The sequence below is a fragment of the Trachypithecus francoisi genome, unplaced genomic scaffold (assembly GCF_009764315.1).
Source record: "Trachypithecus francoisi isolate TF-2019V2 unplaced genomic scaffold, Tfra_2.0 Lachesis_group14, whole genome shotgun sequence".
NCBI classification, from domain to species: domain Eukaryota; kingdom Metazoa; phylum Chordata; class Mammalia; order Primates; family Cercopithecidae; genus Trachypithecus; species Trachypithecus francoisi.
The window spans coordinates 27,798,036-27,823,893 of record NW_022681459.1 but is presented as its reverse complement, the minus strand read 5'-3'; the positions used below and the strand labels follow the sequence as shown (position 1 = coordinate 27,823,893).

General features: G+C 41.4%; 1 long non-coding RNA gene across 1 annotated transcript; it reads left to right on the top strand.

Annotated features, from left to right (window-relative positions):
* The first annotated feature begins 292 nt into the window (after positions 1-292).
* On the top strand, positions 293-13,697 carry LOC117095804. The gene is made up of 4 exons (XR_004442189.1): positions 293-404; positions 1,470-1,571; positions 10,848-10,994; positions 13,337-13,697. It is a non-coding gene; the product is annotated as an uncharacterized LOC117095804 (long non-coding RNA).
* Positions 13,698-25,858: the final 12,161 nt, after the last annotated feature.

Here is a 25,858-nt window from a genome sequence, read left to right as displayed (position 1 = left end):
ACTGCTGAAAAGCACAGAGAGAAAGTGGATGTTATTTAATTTGGAAAATGATAATACTTTTATTCTCCAGATTGACGACATGGATGTTCCAACCCCCAGGGTCTTCCTCTCCTTGGCGCCTTGACCTACTTTCTTCAAGTGGTGACTTTGTTTCATAGCCAACCTCTGAGCCCATTGTTTCTTCCCCCAGCTCCCTCAAAACTCAAATTACATTGTAATGATCTGTCCACCTTTGGGTGACATTCTACCATGTTCATCTGAGACTCTCTCCAGCATTTTTGTTTGTGTCCGGGCTTCCAGGAAAGCTGATGGGGTCTAGATACACTTTTTATATCCCCCCAGTGACAAGTATAGTAGTGAAGGCCAAATGCTCAGTGAACAGTAACTCTCTGCCTTATATCCAGGTGGGTGATGGATCAACACTGAACTTTTCTTTTTTTTTTTTTTTTTAAGAATGTATTACTTTGGCTGGGTGCAGTGGCTCACGCCTATAATCCCAGCACATTGGAAGGCCGAGCAGGGAAGAATCAGTTGAGGTCAGGAGTTCAAGACCAGCCTGGCCAACATGGTGCAACCCTGTCTACTAAAAATACAAAAAGTAGCTGGGCATGGTGTCGTGCACCTGTCATCCCAGCTCCTCAGGAGGCTGAGGCATGAGAATCGCTTGAAGCCGGGAGGTGGAGACTGCAGTGAGCTGAGATCACACCACTGCACTCCAGCCTGGGCAATAGAGTGAGACTCTGTATCCAAAAAAAAAAAAGAATATATTGCTTTGTTGTGGTAAAATATACATAACATAAAATCCACAATTTGAACCATTTTTAAGTGTTGACTATACACCATTTAAACCAACAAAAATGTTTGCAAAGTTGGGTTTTATCCAACAAGGCATGCGTATCATGTAGATTTTATTCTTACCCCACCTCTGTATGAACCTTCTGCCTCTGCTTCTGTCAAATGTGTCTGTTCCTTAGTTTTGGACATACTTTGTGCTTCTCTTTCCTTTTCACTTCTGCCTTCCCGGCCAACACACCTTCCTGTTGGGCTCCATGGTAGACACCCATTAGCATTTACTCCTTGCCTCCCAGGGAATCTAGGTCATAAAGGGCACCCTCTTTGTTTATAGCACTTAATACTAATTATAACATCTATGTTGTCTATATTGTCATTTACCTCTTCTGTTAACTATTTACATGCTACCAGATAACTGCTTTTATTAATCTCTATGTATATGTCAAGTTCTATAGTAGATGCCAGGACCCCAATAGTAAATATGAATATGATTATTAATATTAAATATGATTTGTCTCCTTTTCTCCTGGGAAGTTTTATACTCTGGACAAAGGGCAGACATTGAACACTGTATCAATCAGAATAGGCTATGTTGTAGTAGGCTAACAACCTTCAGCACCTTCAAACAACAAAGGCTAATTAATTTCTCGCTTACTCCATTCGCCTGGGTGGCTCAGCTGGGACTTTCATGGCCCTTAGTCGTGGACCCTCCACACTGAGGGAGCAGGCTGCATCTGGAGAATTTTGGATCTCAGGAGCACTGAGAAAAAGAGAACACAGTAAGTCCCAAACTAGCTCTTAAAACTCTTTCCTCACTTCTTCTCTTGTTTCATTGTCAAAAACAAGTGACACGGCCAGTTCTGACTTCAACAGTTGATGGATGTGTGATCTTCCCCTAAGGAGTCTGGGTATCATTTAACTGGATATACAGGCTATACACTCAAATGCACAATTACACATTTTTATGAAACTCAAAACCCTTTCAAAGTAAATTCTGTTACTTCTATTTGAATTTGGTTTTGAATTTTCTAAAATTGAAAGGTTCAAAGAAATGTATAAGGATAATCTTGTCCAATCCCAAATTGTTTGACCCGTGACTCTCAATCTCTGGGCCTCTGCATAAGAGTAGAGATTAAATTATTTTACATTACAGGAAATAGAAAAAACATCCTAAGTACTTGCTATAGACTAAGTAATATCACACACCACACACACACACACACACACACAAAGATAGATATATAGGACTGGGTGCAGTGGCCAGGGAGGCCAAGGCTGGCAGATCGCTTGAGGCCAGGAGTTTGAGACCAACCTGGGCAACATGTCAAAATCCCGTCTCTACAGAAAAAAATAAAATAAAAATAATAAATAAAAAATACAACAGTTAGACACATGGTGGTGCATGCGTGTAGTTGCAGCTACTCAGTTGGCTGAGTTGAGAGGATCACTTGAGCCCAGGAGGTGGAGGTTGCAGTGAGCTGAGATTGCACCACTGCTCTCTAGCCTGGGTGACAGAATAAGACCCTGTCTCATAAAACAAAAGATAGATAGATAGATAGATAGATAGATACGTAGAGGAAGAAAATAAAGAAAAAAAAAGAGGAAGAAAGAAAGGAAAAGAAAAGAAAAGATGCTAAGCGCTTACTCCACGGACCATTCTAAATGTTTTTCATGTATTAACTCAAGAGTCAACAAACTTTTTCTGTAAAGGAACAGACACTATATATTTTAGGTTTTGTGGGCCATGAGATCTAGTTTATTACTACATAACTCTGCCACTGCAGTGCAAAAGTGGCCACAGACAATACATAAACAAATGATTTTGGTTGTGTTCCAATACAAATTTATTTACAAAAACAAACAGTGAGCTGGTTTGACCTTTGTTTTAACTTAGTTTATTCTGATGACAACCCTACTGTCATCTCCATTTCATAGATAAAGAGGCCTGTAGACGTACAGTAATTTGTAGAAGTGCAGTTGAGGCTTGTAGAGGTGCAATCATTTGTCAAAGTTCTCTCATCTGGTAAGTCGGGGAGCCAGGCTTTGACAAAGGCAAGTTGGCTCCAGGGTTCATGATCCCAACTGTTACGATTCATTACTTCTCTAATAATGCTACTCTGCTGAATTCAGTTAAGCTATCGAACTATGGATCAGAAAAAGAGGGTTGGGCTTCCAAGATACTTGGTCATTTTATGGATGATCTTTTCTGTCTAAACAAAGACAAAAGACACAAATTATTTGTGGTTTCATTGTGCCGGGGTTGTGTGATTTATTGAGCCACACTAAATACACAAGATGGTATACAAAGTGGTAAAATGCACCATCTGAATCATTCTTGGCATACACTGACACACAACTTTGGGGTTCTTCAAGTTTCCTTCTGCTGCCTCCCCAGCAGGGTAGAAAAGAAGACAAAAACACAGCAGAGAAAATCTGTCCAAGAATGGGGAAGAGTAGTTATGGCATGCTTAGGTGGTGGGCAACAGCTGATTTAAAGTTAGTAAATCTGAATCCAAATAATGGTTCAATTTCTCTATGCAACCATGCATAAATACCTGTGCTTCTTCCAAATCCGAGCTTTCAGGTCTGAATCATGGAGACAGTGTATCTACTTACAGATGCACTGTGGATGATAAAGTAGTTTAAGTAAGCGCAAGTGTTGGCTAAGTTACAACATCTTATAGACATATGTAAAGTCGTCGCTATTACTGTTGTCCTCAGAGTAAGGGTTTTGCTTTTGTTGTATTTCAAGGTGACTTAAGTATGGTTGACTGCATATAGAAAAGGAAGACTCCAAACCTATACTGACTGTAATTGAGTCTTTAAATTGCATATTTAAAGAAAATGACTAGCTTTTAAAATCCCAAGTGATTTTAGAGAAGATTCACAGAATTGTTCAGACATTCTGCAACATATTTACTCATATAGTTGGGATAGAAGAAGTTGGATTTGCACTTGTGGTTTTCATAGAGTGGACAGTGTTTCTTGCCTATTCCACATGTTCTAATGCTATGTAATTTTTCAGATTTGGCTCACTCGGCTATCAAGATCTCCCAACCTACATCTGTTATCGATTTTTTGTGTCCTTTCCTAGTTCTTTGCATTCACTTCTATTTGGCACAGGTTATTAGAGTTACTTGTCCATTCATTCCACTAACATGTGGCTGTCTATTGTGGAGAGGCAGTGTACTAGATGTTAGGGACACAAAGCTCATGAAGTAGATATGGCTTCTGTCCTCAGTTGGTGTATCTCTCAGTTAGAATCTGTTACTTGGGGGGCAACTGGAGCTCTTTCTCCCTTCCTACTCATCTGAGAATATGGAAACCAGGTCCCCAGTTAATTTAAGTTGTTTTCTTGATGTTTAAAGAAAACATTCATAAACTCAAGAGGCTTTCTTATGCATCAAGTTTTCAAGTTTTATAGCATTTGCTTTGTACCTACTTGTTTTCACCCCATTGAGAAGTTTTATTTCTTCTGTTCTCCTGATTCTTTACCATTTTAGCGGCAAATATGTCCTTAGCATCCACTATGTGATTGATGCTTTGGAAATACTATGGAAAACTTGGTAGCAATGAACCCCCTGCCTTTAAGGAGCTTATATTCTATTTTAGATTAGGGAAGCAGGAAGGTCTCTCTCTGCATCCAACAGAATGAGAACGAACGAGCCACCTAAGTGGTGTCAAAGAGGAATGTAAAAAGACAGCATGGCTGGAGCTGAGTGAAACAAGAAAACCAGGTTGACAAGAGATGTGATTCAGATCACCAGAGGCTGGGAGACCATGGAGAGCATTTTGCTTTTATTCTAATTTCAATGGAAAGTCACCAAAGAATTCTAAGAAGGAGTATAACATGGGGTTTGACACAGTGGGTGAAGAAGATCACACTTGCTACTAGAGATGAGGAGTACACTGCAGGGGGAAAGTATGGGTGCAGATGAGGAGTACACTGTAGAGGGGAAAGTATGGGATCAGATAGGGGGTTATTTCAGGTGTCTACATAAGGGATGATGGTGACCTCAACTGGAAGTAGAGCTGAGTGGAGAGATGTGAGATACATTTTCAGATAGCAGGAACAGGACCTGCTGATGGGTGTGTTGACATGAGCTGAGGGCAGGGATGAGGCAGGAAGATGATAAAATCAAGAATATTCCTGGGTTGAGCAACACTCTACTGTCCACTCCCTGTGGTGCAATTTGGCATTTCTCAACTCTACCTTCCCTCCTAAAAGTCATGAATCAGTAATTTTTTTTTTTTGAGACAGAGTCTCGCTCTGTCACCCAGGCTGGAGTGCAGTGGTGTGATCTCGGCTCACTGCAAGCTCGGCCTCCTGGGTTCATACCATTCTCCTGCCTCAGCCTGCCAAGTAGCTGGGACTACAGGCTCCTGCCACCATGCCTGGCTAATTTTTTGTGTTTTTAGTAGAGATGGGATTTCACCATGTTAGCCAGGATGGTCTCGATCTCCTGAGCTCATGATCTGCCCGCCTCGGCCTCCCAAAATGCTGGGATTACAGGCGTGAGCCACTGTGCCCGGCCCTCAGGAATCAGTCTTATAATAATTTCATTTTGGGTTCTGTATCTGTTGAATTCCATAAACATCTCATTTTTTTTCTGGTTACTCATTCATCTATCAGAAATTGTGTAAAGTCCATATTTTTTCAAATTTGGACCCGAAAATACTAAAGATTTAAACTACGAATAAACATATACTTAATTTCAAAAAGAGACTACTAGACGTAGGTGAATAGGGTTTCCCATTTCCTGAGAGGAGGAAGACGTGAGGAAGATTGCGTGGGGAAAATTGAGAGGAAAATTGGGCAGCAGTAAAGGAGAATGCCAGCTAAAGGGAATTTGGTTTTGTTGCAGTTATTTGTTTATGAGTCTTTTGTAAAGATGAGATACAGTCAAGCATGTCTGCACACTAAGTACAGTGATTCAATGGAGAATAAGATATCGTGGTGCAGATACAAGAAAGATAAAAGAACAGAAGGAATGACATCCTTGAGAAGGCCACAGAGTGGGGGCTCCCAGCTCCTGCAGCAGGATCTGCCTTGAGTGGGTGACTGGGGTGGGTGCAGGGCAGAGAGAGATTCTAACTGAGCAAGTTTAGGATGAGGACTTGCACTCCAGAAAAGACTGGAGAAGGCCCTGAGAGAGCTTTTAGGAGGGAAGCCAGAGATGAGAAACGTAGAATCTCATCTGAGGCAGTGAAAAAGGAGCCTGCTAGACACAGGATGGTGGGCCTTTGTTGAGTGACTCTTCCATATGAGGAAAGTGCCTGGATAGCTGGTTTCTGGAGAATTTAAATATTACTGTATTATACATTATAATGCATCTTTATATAATGTTTTTCTCTTATTCCCCAAGATATTTCATTTTCTTTTGGAAAATGTGGACAGTTAGTCTCCATGTATATCTCTGTGGTTTCTAGCTCTTTCTAAGAGCTTTTTGCTTTTGAGACAGAGTCTTGCTCTGTCACCCAGGTTGGTGTGTCATGGCGTGATCTCCACTCACCACAACCTCTGCCTCCTGGGTTCAAGTGATTCTCCTGCCTCAGCCTTCCAAGTAGCTGGGATTACAGGTGTGTGCCACCACGCCCGGCAAATTTTTTTTTTGTGTGTGTGTGTTTTTAGTAGAGACGGGGTTTCACCATGTTGGCAAGGCTGGTCTTGAACTCCTGACCTTGTGATCTGTCCGCCTCGGCCTCCCAGAGTGCTGGGATTACAGGCGTGAGCCACCGCACCTGGCCCCTGGTTTCTGACTCTTGTATTAATTTTGTTTTGAGCTGAGTATCAATTGACCTTCATAATCATCTCTTATTTTTTCAGGTTCCTCATTCCTGTTTCAGAAATCGTTCATAAATGTTCATTATTTTCACATTCAGACACCTAAATAACAATGATTCAAACTAAACGTTTAACTTCAAAATGTATATACTATTTGCCTTTTTATGGTGAGAATATATTTGTATAATACCTATTTATGTCAGCACAGCAACTAACGTAATATACTCTTAGATTATAAAAGCTCACTTTATATAATCGAGTATTTTCTCTATGTTTCTTATAAAATAACTGGTATGAATAAGCTATTTGGAATATCATTCAATTACTTACACCTCATTTCTTTCAAAATGTATTGGAGATATTTCCCAATTTGCAGGTGCCTGGAAGGTTGGAGTGATGAGTGTGTGTTTGTGTGGACGTGTGTTTGGATGTGTATGCACACAAAGGTTTCCTCTTCCCTGATCTAATCTGTCTTTTTTTCTTTAAGAAAATGCTAAGAGCAATTTTCTTAGCTCTTCTGGTAGGTTATTTAGGAACTCAAAAGTGCTGGGCAGTGGCTTTCATCTCCTGTCAGGCTTCATTCTTTTCTTTGGGGGAATGTTAAGCATTCCAGAAGACTCTTCTCCCAAGCAACATTCACATGGTCATGCTGTCCAGGTGCCTCTCACCCCACCTGGAGATGAGGCTGTTCTGTTTTCCTACTTTGGTAATCCCCGCCTCTGTTCTAAGGGCCTGGCCAAAACATGGAAAGTCTTACTTTTTTTTTTTGATCCGATCTTACAACAGTGCTGGTGACATTTTATTCTAGATAGATGTTTGCATGAGGGAGTTCTTAAACAAAAAAAATTTAAAAAAAGATTTTTCTGTCTCTTAGCTTTTTTCATCTATTTCCTCCTGTCATATTGCCAGAAGCTAATTGAGAGTCAGTTATGTTTTATTTTAACCCAGTGATACAAGCAATGATGAGTTTTCATGTTAGTAAAATGGGAAAATGAGATGTGGAGAGGCTGAGGGGCAAAATGAGAATCGGCACAAAAATCTAATTGACACAGAGTTTTGCGAGAGGCAAGAATGTCCCTGTTAGGCAGGAAGCCCTTGGTAAGATAACCTGGAATGCGTGTATATGATCAGAACACGGGGCAAAAAACCGTTCTCAAGGCTTATCGCCACCTGAAGATTGAAAGACAAACAAATCTGAGTGAACTCATTGAAAAAAATCTTGTGTGCCTGGAAACATTCTGAAAGGGGCCCCTCCCTTGGGCTATAAGATCAATGGTGAATATCATCATCAAATCAGATAAGGGTAAACTTTTACAGCTCCCAGTTCCCAGTGACTATACCTTAAAGAACAAAACAAAACAAAAATACCACTATCTGTAGGCAAGTGTTTGCTCTTGACCACATATTTACATATGAAAGTCTATTCTGGGGAAGGACAGTGAGGAAGACGGAAAAATCAATGAAAAGCTCCCTCTTGGAATTTGTAGACGCCTTTCTTTCAAAGGTGAGCCCCTTCGCACCGATTTGTTTGCAGAGACCCACACAGGCCCCATATTTATTTAGTTCCTATTTAAAAAGAAGCTTTCCTCCTGCCTTAGAAGAAGCTCATTACAGACAGACTTCACCTTTCTGTTGCAAAAGATGTTTCCTTGAAATGAAAATATAATGAGTGTTAGATCAGTAGCATGTAGCTGCCAGGCTATCTCTTTGATCCAGTTCGGAATGCATTTGTTAAAAAGCCGCTTTATTGATTTTTTAAGCTACTTTTTGCTGTGTTTGGATCATTTGTACATATGCACATCACAATTTTTGCTACATCAAAGTGCTTAGTAAGTTCACTGCACTCAGGAAATAGCATACAAAACAGAGGAACTTGGCTCTAAAAAGATTTCTGCCACTTAACCTCCAATATGAAAGTTGTTTTTAATGCTTTTTTTTTTTTTTCTGAATAGCTTCAAAATATTTTATGCAGTCTTCAATGAGTAAACCAGGGCTCTGCTTCAGATCTCCTTTGAAAATGATACATTCTGGAAAAGGAAGGATTTGATAGAACGAGTAAATGCATCTCACATCCATTCTGCTGGACAGGAGTCATTTTACTTCAATTAATTATTTGATTGACTCAATTTGCGGGTGGCAGTAGCTTCCAGGAAAGTGTTGACAATATTTGATGTATGTGAGGATAGCTATTAATTTAGTAATAAGTAGAAATTTACTAGGTAACTAATGTGATGTTTCTTTATTAGGTCCAATTATATGACAAAGAATGAGCACATTATAACTTTTAATGCTGATTTTTTTTTTTTTGTATCGTGTACATACAAATCAGTGTTAAGTGCTTTTAATTCTGAACAGATATTTCCTGGGGGCAGACTTGGAGCCAGCTCAGAGGAAAGCACGACTGGGAAGGCTAAGCTGAGTTGGTTCCACTTTTGGTCTCAAGCTGAAAGCTCTGACTGTGGTCAAGTGTGGGCTACCTAGGGGAGCTGTCCAGTCCAGCCTCCAACTGGACCCCTCGTGCTGCTGGTATTTGGGTGGGCTGTGATTTGTTTTTCTAAGACCACCAGAGAGGGCACAAAAGAACCAGCGAGTAGGCAAGTGTAGGAGCAAAACTGCAAGTTTATTTTGGTCACCTAAGGTGTGGGGAAGAGGTCTGTCGGCCTCCAGCAAAGAAGGCCGACAGAGTCCCCTGGTGGGGCTCTCGGACTGAGTTCCTGCAGTCCCGACATCCCGACAGGAGTAGAGGACTGAGGAAGGCTGCGCGTGGCGTCCGTCTGGAGCGACTTTTCTAGGAGTGGGAGGGCAATAGGCGGGGCACGGGCGTGTCGGGGGACGTTCCGCAGGTGCGACCAGGTAAATCTTGGTCTTTTCGGATTGACGTCACCTGGCGCATGCCCGGTTGGTCTGCACCCTCCCTGGGCGCTGGCTGCATTTTTGCGCGCGCGGGAAGGGAAAAGTTGGTGAAGAAGAACCCGGAAGTGCACCATCTTGCCTCCATTCGTCCAAACAGGCTGTACCTCCTGCAGATGGACAAATGAACATGCATTAAAGATTTTATTTAACTCATTCAGTGAGGGAGCTAGGAAAATGTTATAACCAGTTGAAATGGGGATCAAAACCAGCATTTATTTGTCAGCAATAGTGAAATGAATATGCAAATAGAGTCAAAACTGGTTTTCCATGGGAATGGTGTTAGTGGGGAGGGAAATCAATTAAACCCCTATGAGGGGCGGAATTTGTGGTGTTCATCAGTTACCTACAACCTACAGGTTTGTAATGTAGCTCAAAGACAGTGAAAACTTAGAATGTGATAATCTCTAGAGTCTAGAAATTGTGGTGTTTTCCATGGAAGCACACCTTTTCTTGTACACCTCCAACAGTGGGCAGATGCTCAAATCCTTTTCTTTTTGTCTTTAAAGTCAGGAAAGTAGCTGACTTCAGGGGTCAGGTGAAAGTCAAGGGGTAAGAAAATAGGAGGCAGGTGATAACTGTGGGCTTCCAGTAATATTCTGATAAGTGTAAAGGAAACACGACCTAAAATAGCAGTGCATCAATTGAGTATTTAAAAGTCTTTCGTCTTTTAGAAATTTTGTCATTGTGTTGGTAGTTGATATAAAAAGTAGTTTTCCCCTTTCCTGAATTTTATCTTTTATTTTCTCTATTTTTTTCCTTCCTTCCTTCTTCCTTCCTTCCTTCTTCCTTCCTTCCTTCCTTCCTCCTTTCTTTCTTCCTTCCCTTTCCTTCCCGTCTTCTTTCCTTTCCTTTCTTTCTTTCTTTCTCCCTCCCCTTCCCTCCCCTTCCATGACCTCCTTCAATGCCAGTCCACATTTTCATTTTGATCCATCCCTTTGCACACCGGACTCTCAAAAACAGCAATTCCTAACTGCTCAATTGAATTTGCCATTTGGGGCCATCTCTGTGCACTGCCTCTAAATAAATTTACCAAGTCCCCTTGGTGCAAAATTGAGATACAGATGAATGGGTGCTACCTAAGAGAGGAACGGGGACACCTGGGTCTGGTGGAACAATGTCCCGAAAGGACTACATGACTTCGGCAAACACCGCTCTTTTCTGGGTGCCATCCCATCTGGTCCCCAGGCAGAAGTCAGAGGGTGCTTAGCAGCCATGGCCTGGCCTGACTGCAAAGAGCATCCAGTCAGCATCGTTTCATACACTGGAGCTTTGAACCAGTGATCCTCAAGCCTCTCTGGTCAGGTCACTGGGAATTTATACTTTCCTAAAATGCCCATTTTCTTGCTGTTTGTGTGAGAATGAAATCTCACCTCATGTGATAGTAGTCATGAAACCCAAAGGCACAATGTGGAGAGGCGTTCACGAGAATGCCTGGTATGAGGACAGCACCCCAAATCACTCTTTATGAGCTTACCTCAAAAGCTCAGACTCCACTTATCCCATAGTAGTTTTCTTGTTTTTGTTTTTCTATTTATAAAGATATAATTTACATGTAATAAAATTTATTATTTTTAATGTGTATTTCTTCTTTTGAACATATGCTTAGAGTCATACCACAATCAGATAACATTTCTGTGGGACCCCCAAACTTTCCTGCCCCTTTTTTGTCATTTTTATCCCTGGTCTCCCAACTTTAGTAACCACTGTTGTGATTTCTATCCCTATATTTTGCTTTTTCTAGAATGTCATATAAATGGAATCCTAGAAATGCAACCTTTTGAGTCTGGCTTCTTTCACTTATAATGCGTCTGAGATCCATCAATGTCGTCACTCACATCAGTGCTCGCTGAGTCGTATTCTCTTGTATAAATGCACCACGGTTTATTTTCTCACCTACTGAAAGTGAGGTTGTTGGGTTGTTTTTAGTTATGGGATATCATGAATACAACCAGTAGAAACATTCATTTACAGATTTTGTATGTGAACACAGTGTAGTGTTTCTGAGTTGGATGGTAAATAAATCTTAATTTTATAAAAAGCTGTCGGCCGGGCGCGGTGGCTCAAGCCTGTAATCCCAGCACTTTGGGAGGCCGAGACGGGCAGATCACGAGGTCAGGAGATCGAGACCATCCTGGCTAATACGGTGAAACCCCGTCTCTACTAAAAAATACAAAAAACGAGCCGGGCGACGAGGCGGGCGCCTGTAGTCCCAGCTACTCGGAGGCTGAGGCGGGAGAATGACGTGAACCCGGGAGGCGGAGCTTGCAGTGAGCTGAGATCCGGCCACTGCACTCCAGCCTAGGCGGCAGAGCAAGACTCCGTCTCAAAAAAAAAAAAAAAAGCTGTCAAATTGTTTTCCAAAATAGCTAATCCATTTGGAATTCTCACTAGCAGTATATGAGAGTTCCAGTTGTTCCATCATATTCTCCCCATCATTCAGTATTGCCTCTGTCCCTTTCTCGCTTACTTTTCTCTTTTTCCATTATATTCTCATCATTATTTGGTATTGCCTGCTTGCCTGACTTCCTCCCTCCCTCCCTCCCTCTCCCCCTTCCCTTCCCCTTCCTTTTTCCTTCCTTCCTTTCTTTCCCTCCCCTGCCCCCTCCCCCTCCCCTCCCGCTCCCCTCCTCCTCCCTCCTTTCTTCTTTCTTTCCCTCTCTCCCTCCCTCCCCCCTTCCTTCCTCCCTTCCTACTTTCCTTCCTTCCTTCTTCCTTCCTTCTTCCTTTCCTTTCCTTCCTTTCTTTCCTCCTTTCCTTCTTTCCTTCTTTTTTTTTCTTTCTTTCCTCCTTTCTTGCCATTCTACTATATTTCATAGTGTTATCTCATATGGTTTAAATGATATTACCTTAATTATTAATATGTTGAGGGTTTTTTTTTTACATGCTTAAAATCTTCTCTCCAAGTATCTGTTCAAATCTTTTGACTGGGCTGTCTTTCAAAAGCTTTCCAATTCAAATTCCATCTTTCCAAAAATATGAATTAATTAAGTCTAGAAAGTATCGATTGGCATATTTACAATGCCTGTGGATGCAATGGCAAAACAAACTCCTAGAATAGATTATTCTATAGTTCCTTAATATGTAGATATTAAAGCAGTAATCAGCTCAAGCCATAGTGGATTCACTAAGAGTAAATAATGTAAAGGGACCCATTTCCTTTCTTTTTCATGAATTAACTTAATTTTATATTAGAATAGTTTAATGGATATATTTTATTTCATGCTTGTGAACAAAATGGAGAAATATGAACTATGTAACAATAAGTAAATTATATTTTGTTGAAAAAATATTACCCCAACATATTAATCTTTTTGAATCTGTCAAGCTGGAGAAATATTCCTTCGTAATTAAATTCAAAATAATGTAATCATCAAAAATATTCCAATTAAGTCAATAATAATTTATAAATATTATTAAATGTGTATATTTTATTCTTATTTTAGAAATATTACATATTATGATAAATCTGTTATAGTTTCATGGGAGAAGGATCCTCTGACATTCATCTCAGAATGCTATACTTCACTTAAAGTTTACCTCCTTTTGTTGTATTAACCCCACTTCATGAGATGCTATTTATTCTACTTTTTAAAAATGTTTATGTCTCACTTTAATGGTGTTGCTTTTGTTTTTTTTAAAAAATTGCTTATCTTTACATTTGAGATTTCCTTTCAGCCTGTGGGTTTAAGTGGCATACTGCTTGCTTCAGACTGTTTTGAGTAATTCTGAGGTAGAAGCAGGACAGATTGCCAGGCCTGACATGCCAGTGGCTGCAAAGTCTCTCCCCTTTTTCCTGGGTCTTGGTAGACACTTGAGTTTCTGCCGTGTTGTCCCTTCCACCTCCAGGTGCTGTTCCTGCCTGTGTTCTGCAGCCAAGTGCCCTGTGATTGCTGTAAGAGGGATGAATGAGGACTGGGGGTGGGGATGCAGCAAACTGACCAGCTGCCACCTCTCCATTCTCCCAGTCATCTCTCTGATCATTGTCTCTGCACTAGCTCACAGTCCGGAAGCTTGGAGAGCCTCTTTTGTTTCTCCACTTTTTTTTTTTTCCTCTGAGCTCTCTGTAAAAGCATGTTTTGGGTTGTGCTCTCTTCTTTCAATTAATTTATATCTACCCTCTGTCTTTTAGGAACTTATTATATTATTTGACAAAACACAGATGTGCAGAAAAATCCTAGGCCTAATAAACCCAGATGTTCCGGGTGCAGATTCACGCTTCTCTCTCATGAAACTCCCCTTCCCAGACCATCAGGATGAAAGCAGGGAGGCAGCTGCTGTGAGGACAGCACTGTCATGCAGCACTAGAGGCCATTCCACACACCGCACCCACTGCCACGGCAACAAGCACCCCTCCTGCCCTCCTGCCCTCCCACTTTAGAGGATATCATGTGGAAGTTCCATAAAGGCAAAGACCACGGAGAGGTCATCAGTGATTTTACCTGGTAACGTTTTAAAATTTATTAATTTTATTCACTCTTCGTTTGGATTTTCTGAAAACAGAGTACACGCTTCGATAGGCATCAAGCAGCCTGTTGATTTCATGTGCACTAACTAGCAATTTTCTTCTTATCAGAGATGCTTATTGAAACATGAGCCTTTCATTTCTTAATGCAATGCCGCCTTTTTAATCAGTCCCGCACAGCTCTTAATTCAGGAGTGAGACTGTCAGTAAACAAAGTTCTCCTTAGAAAGCAGACCTGACAATTCCTATTGTTCGTGAGGCTCCACCTTCACCAAGGCAGCCATGTTGACAAAAGTCCCAAGTGTGTTGCAAAGCAGATGGGTGCCGGTGTTTTGCCTGCTTCACATTGGAACACCCGTCCTCTGTCTGGCATTGCTCTGCAGTAGGAATTTTGGTGGGAAGGAAGAAGTCGCAGAATCTGAGTCAGCAGAGTCTCTATTTCTAGATGGGCTTGTAGCTATTCTGTGAACACCTGACCCAGCTTCTTCTAAGTCAGTGCTCCTCAACTGAGCACAAATTTGACCCTAGAAGTCATATGGCAATATCAGCAGACAGTTTCAACCATAACGACTGGGAGGGAGCTGCTGGCATCTAGTGTGTAAGGACCAGGGGTGCTGCTAAACATACTCTGATGCATAGAATGTTCCCACGAAAAACAATTCTCTGGCTCCAAATGTCTACAGCGCCAAGCCTGAGAAACCCTAGTCTCAGTTACAGTACCTGGGAGCCAGTGGATCTCCAGTGTCCTGCGTTGGTCTTAGAAGAACTGGGAGGGGGCAGGCTGCGGCCTCTGGTGTTCTGTGATGGCAGCAGCAACATCCACTCAAGACTGCTTCTGTGCCTGGCCTTTGTTCTGGGTGTTGGCTTCTGCCTGGCTGTCTTAGAATCTATTTCTTGTGCCTCAGACCATTCTTAAGTTCTGTGTCTCACTAGAAGGGCTCACAGGGCTCAGTGATACTCAGGACTATGGTTCATTACAGTGAAAAAACATGCAGTGGCATCAGTAAGGAAAACAAATGCACCAGGCAGTGGCCTCCAAAATCCTCCTGTGGATTTGCACAAGACACATTCATTCCTCCAGCCATGAACTTCAGTGATGTAAGCCAAGTGTCTAAGCCCAGGGAGGGCAGCTTGGGTCTCAGAGGCTAGAGCTTTTATCGGGGGCTGGTCACATAGGCACCTATTTCCAGGAGGAAAGCTGGTGACCACCATAAATCATGCTGTTGACTTGGTACGAACCACCTAGATAAGCTTGGGCAGCAGGTGTCAGGACCCCGGGTGTATAAAACAAACTTATTCATTAGCAGCACAGGGAGGATTGTAGGGCCAAAGTTTTCAGGAGCTGACCGAGGGTCAGTTAGGCCTTCCTGAAGAGCTGTGAGACTCTGGCACTGTCAGGCAGCTAGCTCTGTCCTGCACACTATAGTTGTCAAGACCTTTCCAGTCATTCTGTGCTTTCTTTAGTAACCTTTCAGTGAAGCCCTATCTGCTAAAGTCAGACAAATTCAGTTATTTCTGCTTCCAACCAAGAAGAGGAGCTGACTCATACACAATGTAATTCAAAAATAATAACCGAGGCCCCTTGTGTTGTTTGCATTGATCTTGTATGCATGCGTGTGTGTGTGTTTGATTTGATTTCAGAACATTATCATTTCTATCAGAAAGTGGGCTTTCTTGAAGACTTCATGACAGCCACGCGTGAGTCCGTGGGCTGGTGTGGTAGGGAAGCACATTATCTGCCTGTGGCGTTTAATGATATGCATTTAAAATATTTTTTCTTTTTTTAATAGCACCAAAGACCCAGGACACATGCAAAGACTGCCCATATCACATTTTTGACCTTTGTTGGTATAGAGCTGTCTGCCCAGGAAAGACTTTAGCTCCATCTGTCTGCCTGTTATTACACATTCCAGGCCACTTAATACCTCAAGCTTAGCTGTGGTCTGAAGTACCCTGCTTTTCTTAGGTTTGAAATGAATGTAGCTCATGCAAGTAAGATGTGTCATAGTCTCTTAGGAAGCAATATCGCCACTCAAAATAAATAAAGATCTCGGAAAGAAACGGTACGAATTTGTTGGGGAGTATTTAGCCATGTTGTCTGGCTTTCTTACTCACCACATGTTTTGTTTTTCAAAGCAATTAAAGATAATGATGAAGAGATCACTCTTAAAGTGCTCGTTTTTTACTTTTCAGACTTATTAGAAAGCAGAATTTAAAAAATATATATATAGAAGCTGACAAAAATTATTCATAGAGTCACCATTTAGAGAAAATGAGAAAATTGTTAATATTTTGGAATATAATGTTCCCATCAATTTTCTTTTCTTTCTTTTTTTTTTTTTGAGACAGAGTCTTTTCTTTTCTTTTCTTTTTTTTTTTTTTTTTGAGACGGAGTCTCGCTCTGTCACCCAGTCACCCAGACTAGAGTGCAATAGCATGATCTCGGCTCACTGTAACCTCCACCTCCTGGGTTCAAGCAATTCTCCTGGGTTTACAGATGGGTGCAACCACGCCCAGCTAATTTTTGTATTTTTAGTAGAGACGGGGTTTCACCATGTTGGTCAGGCTAGTCTCGAACTCTTGACCTCAGGTGATTTGCTCACCTCAGCCTCCGAAAGTGCTGGGGTTACAGGCATGAGCCACCACGCCCGGCACCCATCTACTTTTAAGACGTGTGTGTGTGTGCACATACATACGTATATACCTAATGTATATAAAATATATAATAAAAACACATACATATGTATATATGTGGCAGAAGTATGTGTGTATATAGAAATGCATGCACAGGTAGTCATAATTTATGCAGCAATTTATGCATAATGTATATAATTTAATCCTGTTGATGTTCTTCTGAAACATGTGCTTGTTTCATTGACACTGCATTGACCTGCAATATTCTTCTGCATCATGGAAGAATGTAGAATGGCTGCATGGTATTCCATCTCATCTCACACTATAGTTAGCACTTCTGTTATTGGACGTACAACTGTTTCCATTTATTTGCAGTCACATGTCAGGTTGTGATGAACATCTTTAATCAAATCTATGTGCACGTATAATTTTCCCTCCAGACTATATCTTGGTGGTGGAATTTCTGAACCAAAGAGTGAGCACATTTTTCAAACAATTGAAACTCATGGCCAGTTATCCTCCATAAAAGTTGTTCCAAATTTCACACAATGGGCCTTTTTTCCCACGAACTTGCCAATCTTAATGGTTTGTAATTTTAAAAAAATCTCAACAGTTTGGTTTGTAAGTAGCTTTTCATTATAATTAAAACAACCTTGATTGTTAAGGAGGAGCCAGAAACCCTTTAAACCGAACCTCACTGGCATTTTTTGTTTGCTTTAAATCAGGATGTCAGCCTGTTTAAATTGACCAAGTACATGAAAAGGAAAACAAAACAAACATTTCTTGACTCTAAAAGACCTTTAGGGTGGTCTACAGCCTGCATGTCTCCGACTTCCATGACTGAGGCCTGGATCTGCACTCAGCAGGACAGGCCACCTTAGGCTGGGCCCCTGGGGGCCATGCCAGGATTGGGACTGGGGTGGGGCTGGTTGACAGGAGTCTTCTCAAATTATCTGAGAATCTCACAGGGGAATATATGTGGGTGTGCTTTTTTCCTTTGGTGGGATGGATTAGGAGGACTCAGTCTTTCTTTCTTGTGCAAGGATAACAATTTGGTCCCCAGATTTTGATTATCTCATACTCATTCCTTTCCTAATTATCCCGTATTTGTTAAATACAAGATAATAGATTCTGACAAGCAATCAGCAAATGGGCACCAAGTGATGTGCTTCATTTTAATTGGCTTTCCCTTTTTTTCCTTCTCTGCTAAATTATAGCCCATCAGCATGAGATTCCCTGTGGTGAGCAGCTAATAATATGCCCAGGTGCAGCCAATTTTACTTCCTAAAGAAGAAATAGTAGCTACATATTCCCCGAATGTGAAGTGGAAAAGTGGGCTGTAATAGCTCTTCTCAGCAGTGCTGCATGCTAGGGCACGTTTTACATCCGGATCTCTATTCTAACCATTTTTTTAAATGCAATGGCAATTAATTTGCATTATATTGATGAATTAATGAGGCACAGTACAGAAGGTTTTCTTAGAGACTTCTGAGAAATCTCTTGTTTAATTTTGCCTTAGATGTTACAATTTTAAAAAAATCTTTTTTTAAGAATTAGGAATACAAAACCACTGTAGATAAACACAAATGAAAATATCACTGTTAAATGAACCAGTGAAACAACATTCCATAATATGTATTTTCCAAAGTGGTGCTAGGATGTGGCTTTGCTTTGGTGCACAAACCCTAGACAAATGTACCTAATGGAATGTCACTTAGGTTATTGGGAACACTTTTCCCTATTTGCCATTAATAATATTTGTTCCTACTTAAAACATTTTAGTGACTTTTAATTAGCTACAGTGAGGTGAGAGTGCATGTTTTAATTTTTATCTAACTTTATTTTTAAGCCACTTGACCATGATGTGCAGTTTTCAGATAAACCCAAATATTCTTTCTGAGGCTAAATCAATAGAGATTTTCATCATCACATACTACACACACTCTGTCACAGCCATCTATCTGTTATTCTCTCAGTCGATTGGCCGCCAATACTCTCGAGCCAACTTGAAACCATATGGGAAAGACAATAAAGGAACAAGGATTCCTGTCTTAATTCTTGAACATGGAAAGGAAAAAGGAAGGAGGAGAAAAGAGAAATGGAGAAAACAGCAATCTCCCTTCCCTACCAAGACAGGGAGAGTTTTCTGTGTGACCTCTCAGTGTGTCTTCATTCAGCCACTGCCTTCCATATTACTGCCATATTGTGGTTCGGTTACTGTTGTCCACACATGTCCATCTTCCCTTGTCCATCTCCACACTTCAGCCAAAGGGATTATCAAAACCCTTTGATAATGTGTAACAGACATCCTCATGCTGTGTAACAAACATCCTCTAAAAACTGCCATTGGCTATGTTCATAAACATGAGATTTGGACAGGACTCAGTGGAGCAACTTCCCTCTGCTCCAGGATGCCTAGGAACTCTGCTGGGTAGACACCAATGGCCAGTAGACAGAAATCTCTTTCTCCTTGGGGCAAATCTGACTTAGGGATTTGTAGAGGCCATTGTCATTCATAAGCTGATACTTGCTTCTCTTCAGCTCATCGCCAAGTGTCCCATCCACATGCTGTCTCTAGCATGGTGCTCTCTGGGGAGTCAGACTTCAGGGCTTCAAGAGAATGTTTTCCCAAAGACTGGGGTGGACTGCAAGGCTTCTAATGACCTGAACTTGGAGATCTCAGGACCTCACATCCACCAGATTCTCTTGGTCAAGTAGGTCACTAGGACCAGTCAGAATTCAAAGAGAGAGAGGAATTAGATTCCAAATCTCAATGAGCAGAGCAGCAAAGAACTTGAAGACATTTAATTTCTATAAAAACATGTTGGATCATGTCACCCTCTAAGCATATAACATTCAAAGGCTTCCCATTGCTTTTCAGATAGAATCCAGCACTCACCCCAAACAGCCTGCATGTTGCTGCTGACCAGCCTCATCTCAGAGTGTGCTAAGTCCTGCTCTGTGTATTTCAAATCCACCGATCCTTTATTTCCCTAACTATGGTGGTTGTCCCACCTCGTGCTCCTCTCTTTGCGCCCTGTTTAAGCTAAAGCCAAGCTATCTTCCAAGTCTCTGTTTAGTAGGGGCGACCTCCACTGACCCATGGGTGCAGTCAAGCTTCCCTGTCATACCCTGTCTTAGCATCCAGAATTATCAAATAATTAGTTGTGTGATTTAGTACATGCTTCAGTGAAGTCCCGTGTGGGCAAGGACATAGTATGTGGTTCGGAGTTATTTGCATAGCACCTAGAAAACTGTCCTGCACACAGTTGGCACTTAATAAATATTTACTAATGAGTCAACATTACATTAACCAACCTTAGGAAAGAGTGCTTACCTGTGCATCTCAAATGACACCGACTCTGTGAAATAATAGTCTCCTGAGACATGCTGGATCTGCAGCATCCAGTAGGGTAGCCATGGCCACGCACAGGGTTGGGCAAAGCATGGTCTATCTGAATTGAGGGTGCCATAAAATACATACCCTTTTTCAAAGACATGGTGTAACAACAAAGGGTATCAATTGTATCATTGATATTTCATATGAATTACGTGTGGACATGATAATAGTTTTAATACACTGTGTTACCTAACAATATTATTAACAATATTATTAAAATTGAAAACTAGGCCGGGCATGGTGGCTGAAGCCTGTAATCCCAGCACTTTGTGAGGCTGAGGCCGGCGAATCATGAGGTCAAGAGATTGAGGCCATCCTGGCCAGCATGGTAAAACCGCGTTTCTATTAAAAATACAAAAATTAGCTGTGCGTGGAGGTGTGCACCTGTGGTTTCAGCTACTTAGGAGGCTGAGGCAGGAGAATCGCTTGAACCTGAGAGGCAGAGGTTGCAGTGAGTCAAGATTGCGCCACTACTCCAGCCTGGGTGACACAGAGAGTCTCCATCTCAAGAAAAAAAAAAAGAAAGTAATTTCACCTGTTTCTTTTTTTTTTTTTTTTTTTTTTTACATTTTTATATGACTTTTTGAAAATCTGAAACCACATACGCAGTTTGCATGTTATATTTTGCGGGACAAAGCTGCTCTAAAGAGAAGGTTCTAGGTTGAAATGTACTTGGAGAAACTCTGCAAGCACTCTCACTCTTTAGAATGTTTGCAATGAACATATCAAAGGCCCTGAGAAGTCCTGCAGCAAAACTGCTGTTAACTTTAAGCCAGTGTGTTTCAAAGCTGATTGGACCTGGCATAGGTCTCATCTTTTTAAGACCTTGGATATTCACCTCCCTTGAAATACACTTAGGGAAATATGATTAGAGGACGACCACCCTGATGCCTGGCCCTGAGGTCATGGACATGGTTCATGTAATAGTGAATCTTATTATGTAGATTAGCAGCAGAGCCTACTGAAGCACATTTTTATTGGGGGAGGGAAGGGGATGGAATCAGATACAGGAGAAGTGCCAAATTCAAGGACTGTGGCAGAATCACACAGCCCCACACATACAGTCATATAAACACATATGTTCCCACTGGAAGCTGGAAGCCGCGTCTACTCTGATGGAGGGGCAGGGCCTCGCCAGACCCAGGGTCCTGGGCAGCCCACTCTGAGCTCTTTACAGACCTCTGGGGCTGTTCATTGGTTTGCCTTATTTCTCTAGTTTGCTCGGTTTGCTGAAGGGGCAAACCAAAGGTAGGACACAACTTCAGGTCCACAACATGACTGGGTGCAGTGTCCGAGACAGAGGGAAGAAATGTAAACTGAGTGGCCGTCAAGGCACAAGATTGTCTTGCGATTTCCTCCCAGAAATGTGGGCATTTTTTTTCTTTCTACGATAAAGAGTGGATATTGTCTCACTGGGCTTTCTGAATTTCATTTTTGATGGGAAAGATGAGAGATTTAAAAGTGCTGTTTCTCAGCACAGAATCCTTGAGATGTTCGTGTACAGTAAGTCACGAGCCCTGTGTTTGTTTTAAAGGTGCTTGGTTGTCAAGAAAGGTATTCTGTGAACCTAAGAAATAGTCCATCTCCCTATGAGGCAGGAATGTGGCCTCTTTTAAATTAATCCCACGTGAACTGTGACCTCTTTGTTGGACTGTCACCAGGATCATCTTGATACAAGAGCACTGAGTAATACAAATCTAACCAGAGCTTGAAGCAGCTTTGGTAGTCTCACCACCATCTGCTCATCCTGGATCTAGACTTCCCTAGGCAAGGCTTGCCTGTCCTCTGTCAAAGCAAATGCTGGCCTCCTGTAAGCTCCTAATTCTAACAAGAGTGTCTATTTTATCCCCTTACTTCTCCTCCAGTTGATACTTCCCAATGTCTTTTTTACCCTCTTCCCCAACAATTCGATCCTAACAATGCTCTCCCCTTCCTGAGTTATCCCTCCTTTTCTCACTGAAGTTCATCCCTCCCATACTGTGGGATTAGAAAGAACACTGCCTTGTGTTACTCTCACAGAGCAGCATGCCAAGTATTTCCCCACAAGCATAAATCTTAATTGCTATTCTTACTACAAATCATAAATAACCCTAGCCTAGGTATCATCGCACATAAGGAGACAGAAAGCCAGGCAAAACATAATGAAAAGGTATTAATTGATAACTAAACAGGTGTTCTATCTTGCTCCAGTATAAATTTTATGGCAACGATTTTGTTGAATTGCTTCTTCTGGCATTGAAAATTTCATATGATGTGCATATTTTAACTCTTTCTAAACCCATCTGGGGAAACAACAACAAAATAATGATTTAAAAATCAGAAGCAGGCTGGAACAGTGGCTCATGCCTGTAGTACCAGCACTTTGGGAGGCAAAGGCAGGCAGATGGCTTGAATCCAGGAGTTCAAGTCCAGCCTGGGCAACATGGTGAAATCCCATCTTTACTAAAAATACAAAAAAATAACTGGGCATGGTGTCACATACCTGTAGTCCAAGCTACTCAGGGGCCTGAGGATGGATGATTGCTTGAACCCAGGAGCTCGAGGTGGCAGTGAGCCATGATCGCACCACTGCACCACTGCACTCCAGCCTGGGTGACAGAGTGAGATCCTGTCCCAAAATAAATAAATATTAATGAATAACAACCTGAAGCAATTCAATTTATTCAAGATACTTTATCCAGAAATAACTTGCAAATTACCCAGGGTGATGAAAACCAGTGGTAGCTCCTAGAATTAATAACCTTAAATTTAAAGAACAGAAGAGGTGCTGGTACACTTCAAACCAAAATTGTTGTATCCTTCAAGAGTTTTGCAAGCTTAACTTTCTAAATATGTGAATTTATTTAAATTTCCCAACAAGTAAACTGAATCAATGTTTCTCGAATTGTGTCCCATTAAATCTTCTCAGGGAGAGCTTGAAATTTCTGCATTTGAATATGGGCTTTAATGGTCAATAGATTTGAAAAGTACCTCATAGTAGAGATCTACTAAGAATACAGCGCACACAAGCACAGTAAAAGTGCTGAGATATTCTGTTGTCAACACGCCTGTTTCACTTCAGCTAACCTTCTTTTCCAAAGCTTATTTGGGCACAAAACAGTTTATTTTGAGCTGCGTCTCTTATTTTTCCTTAGAGCACCAGTTTAAGGAATGTGAAAATATACAATGATGCCTGGTATACAATGGCGTGGTTTCTTTCTGTTACTCTGCTCAGCATACCTAACCGTTTCTCCCGAATTTTAATTTTGCATATAATCAGGATATTTTGCTGTTCTTTCCACTTTCAAATATATGTTCAAAATATCCATTTCTATCCCTAACTCCATAAAAAAACACTTCTATGGCATTTCAAAATTGTAGCCATGAAATAGAATGGGATGTGATGTCATCAAGTTTTTAGGATAATTTCTCACTGCCAGTAGAAAAATATTTCAGCAGAATTCATGATGATTATGTACATGTCACAATCAGTCTCCTCCTACCATTTATGGTGCTCTTTAGAAGTGATACTTCTGTCTTTTGAAGATTTCTGGATCACAGGAACAAGAGTGAGGGCAACACCAAGAGGAAGCCAGGGCCCTCCTGAAACTCCCCCCTTCCTCACTCACTCTTCACTGCAGCCTCTGAGAAGGGGCCTTGGCCCTGCACCAACTTCCTTCTCCATCCAGGATGGCATCTATGGAATGGGGCATCTCAGCGTGGGAATATTCTAACCAATCGCTTTGTATTTGTCTGTTTTCTTGCTGCTGATAAAGACATACCCAAGACAGGGTAATTCATAAAGAAAAAGAGGTTTAATGGACTCACAGTTCCGGGTAGCTGGGGAGGCCTCACAATTATGGCAGAAAGCGAAAGGCACATCTTACATGGCAGCAGGCAAGAGAGAATGAGAGCCAAGTGAAAGGGGAAACCCCTTATAAAAATATCAGATCTCATGAGACTTATTCAATAGCATGAGAACAGTGTGGGGGAAACTCCCCCCCACCGCCCGCCCATGTTTCCATTACCTCCCACTGGGCCCCTGCCATGACACGTGGGGATTACCACAGCTACAAATCAAGATGAGGTTTTGGTGGGGACACAGCCAAACCATATCGTACTTCTTTTCATTTTTCCCCTAAAGAAAGAATATTGATTTCTACAAAGGTGAAATCCCTGAAAAGATGGAATTTATTTCCTAAAAACAAAAAACAAAAAACAAAAAACAACAAATCAGAATTAAAGGGAGAAGGAAGCATAGGAAATTTGGATCCAAATAACTTGAAGCACATTTCTTATATATGATGTTCTCTGTAGACTTCCTTTGACTGATTGGAACCATTTATCTTGCTGTGATTTCACAGCACAGGCATAATTGTGATTGTTTTATTAGTTCTTTGCTGATTAAGTGAAACATAATTGTGCTGTTTGAAAAAAGAGTGAAGTTAGTTGATTTCTTAAAAAGTATGCAAGAATGTAAACACAGGGATTCTTAATATCAGTGCAAGAAAATGATTCAGTGGTGGGACTGTGTTTTCACACTGCTAATAAAGACGTACCGAAGACTGGGTAATTTATACAGGAAAAAGGTTTAATGGACTCGCAGTTCCACATGGCTGGCAAGGCTTCACAATCATGGTGGAAGGCAAGGAGGAGCAAGTCGTGTCTTACAGGGATGGCAGCAGGCAAAGACAGAGAGCTTGTGCAGGGAAACTCCCCCTTTATGAAACCATCAGATTTTGTGAGACTTACTCACTATCACAAGAACAGCACAGGAAAGACCTGCCCCCATGATTCAGTTACCTCCCAGTGGGTCTATCCCACAATATAAGGGAATTCAAGACAAGTTTTGGGTGAGGACACAGCCAAACCATATCTGACTGAATACAGAGTGGAGAGATGTTTATTCCATGGAAGCTAAAATGTGCATTTGCTCTGAGCTGTGAGCTCACGTGGAGAAGTGGGCTGCTCAGCTGCTACAGCCCAGGTCACACTCTGCTGTCTCCTGGCTGTGTGACCTTGAGCACCTTCTTTAACTCCTGTGTACCTGTTTGGTAAAACTTGGGGCTGGCCTTGGTTGGAGGCCAAATTCAACCACAAGCTAGCCCATGTCAGCCATCTAGAAGATTTGTACTTGACAAATATTTGTGTTTGACTGTTGACCTGTGCAATGTTTAAAAATTTATTTTGAATAGTTGCCAACATTAAATATTTTAAAGGTAACATAAAATCTGGATGTCCAGCTCCTCTGGAAGAATTATAAATCTGGCAATACAGGCTCTAATTCCCACCTGACAACTTTGGCAGTGGCTTTGGTGCTCTGCACTCCAGCTCATCAATGTTCCCATCACCCCCTTGTAACCCCAACACTGACACAAAGTACCAGCTGCTATTTGTGTGACTGTCTCATTATAATTCAGAAGCATGAAATGATTAATGATATTCATATTCCTATCTAAAGTAGAGTATTTGTTTCAAGAAAAATGAAATACAACATTTTTGTAGAAATAAGAATGTGCATTGGCTGGGCACAGTGGCTCACATCTGTAATCCCAGCACTTTGGGATGCCAGGGTGGGTGGATCACCTGAGTTCAGCAGTTGGACCCCAGTCTGGCCAACATGGCGAAACCCTGTCTCTACTAAGAATACAAAAATTAGCCGGGCGTGTTGGCACACGCCTGTAATCCCAGCTGCTCAGGAGCCTGAGGCAGGATAATAGCTTGAACCCAGGAGGCAGAGGTTGAAGTAAGCCAAGATTGCGCCACTGCACTCCAGCCTGGGCGACGGAGACTCCATCTCAAAAAAAAAAAAAGGAATGTCCATTAAGCACATATATAAGTGAAGAACATCTTATTTTTTATTTAAAACCTATTTGTCTTTGCTCATGTTTAC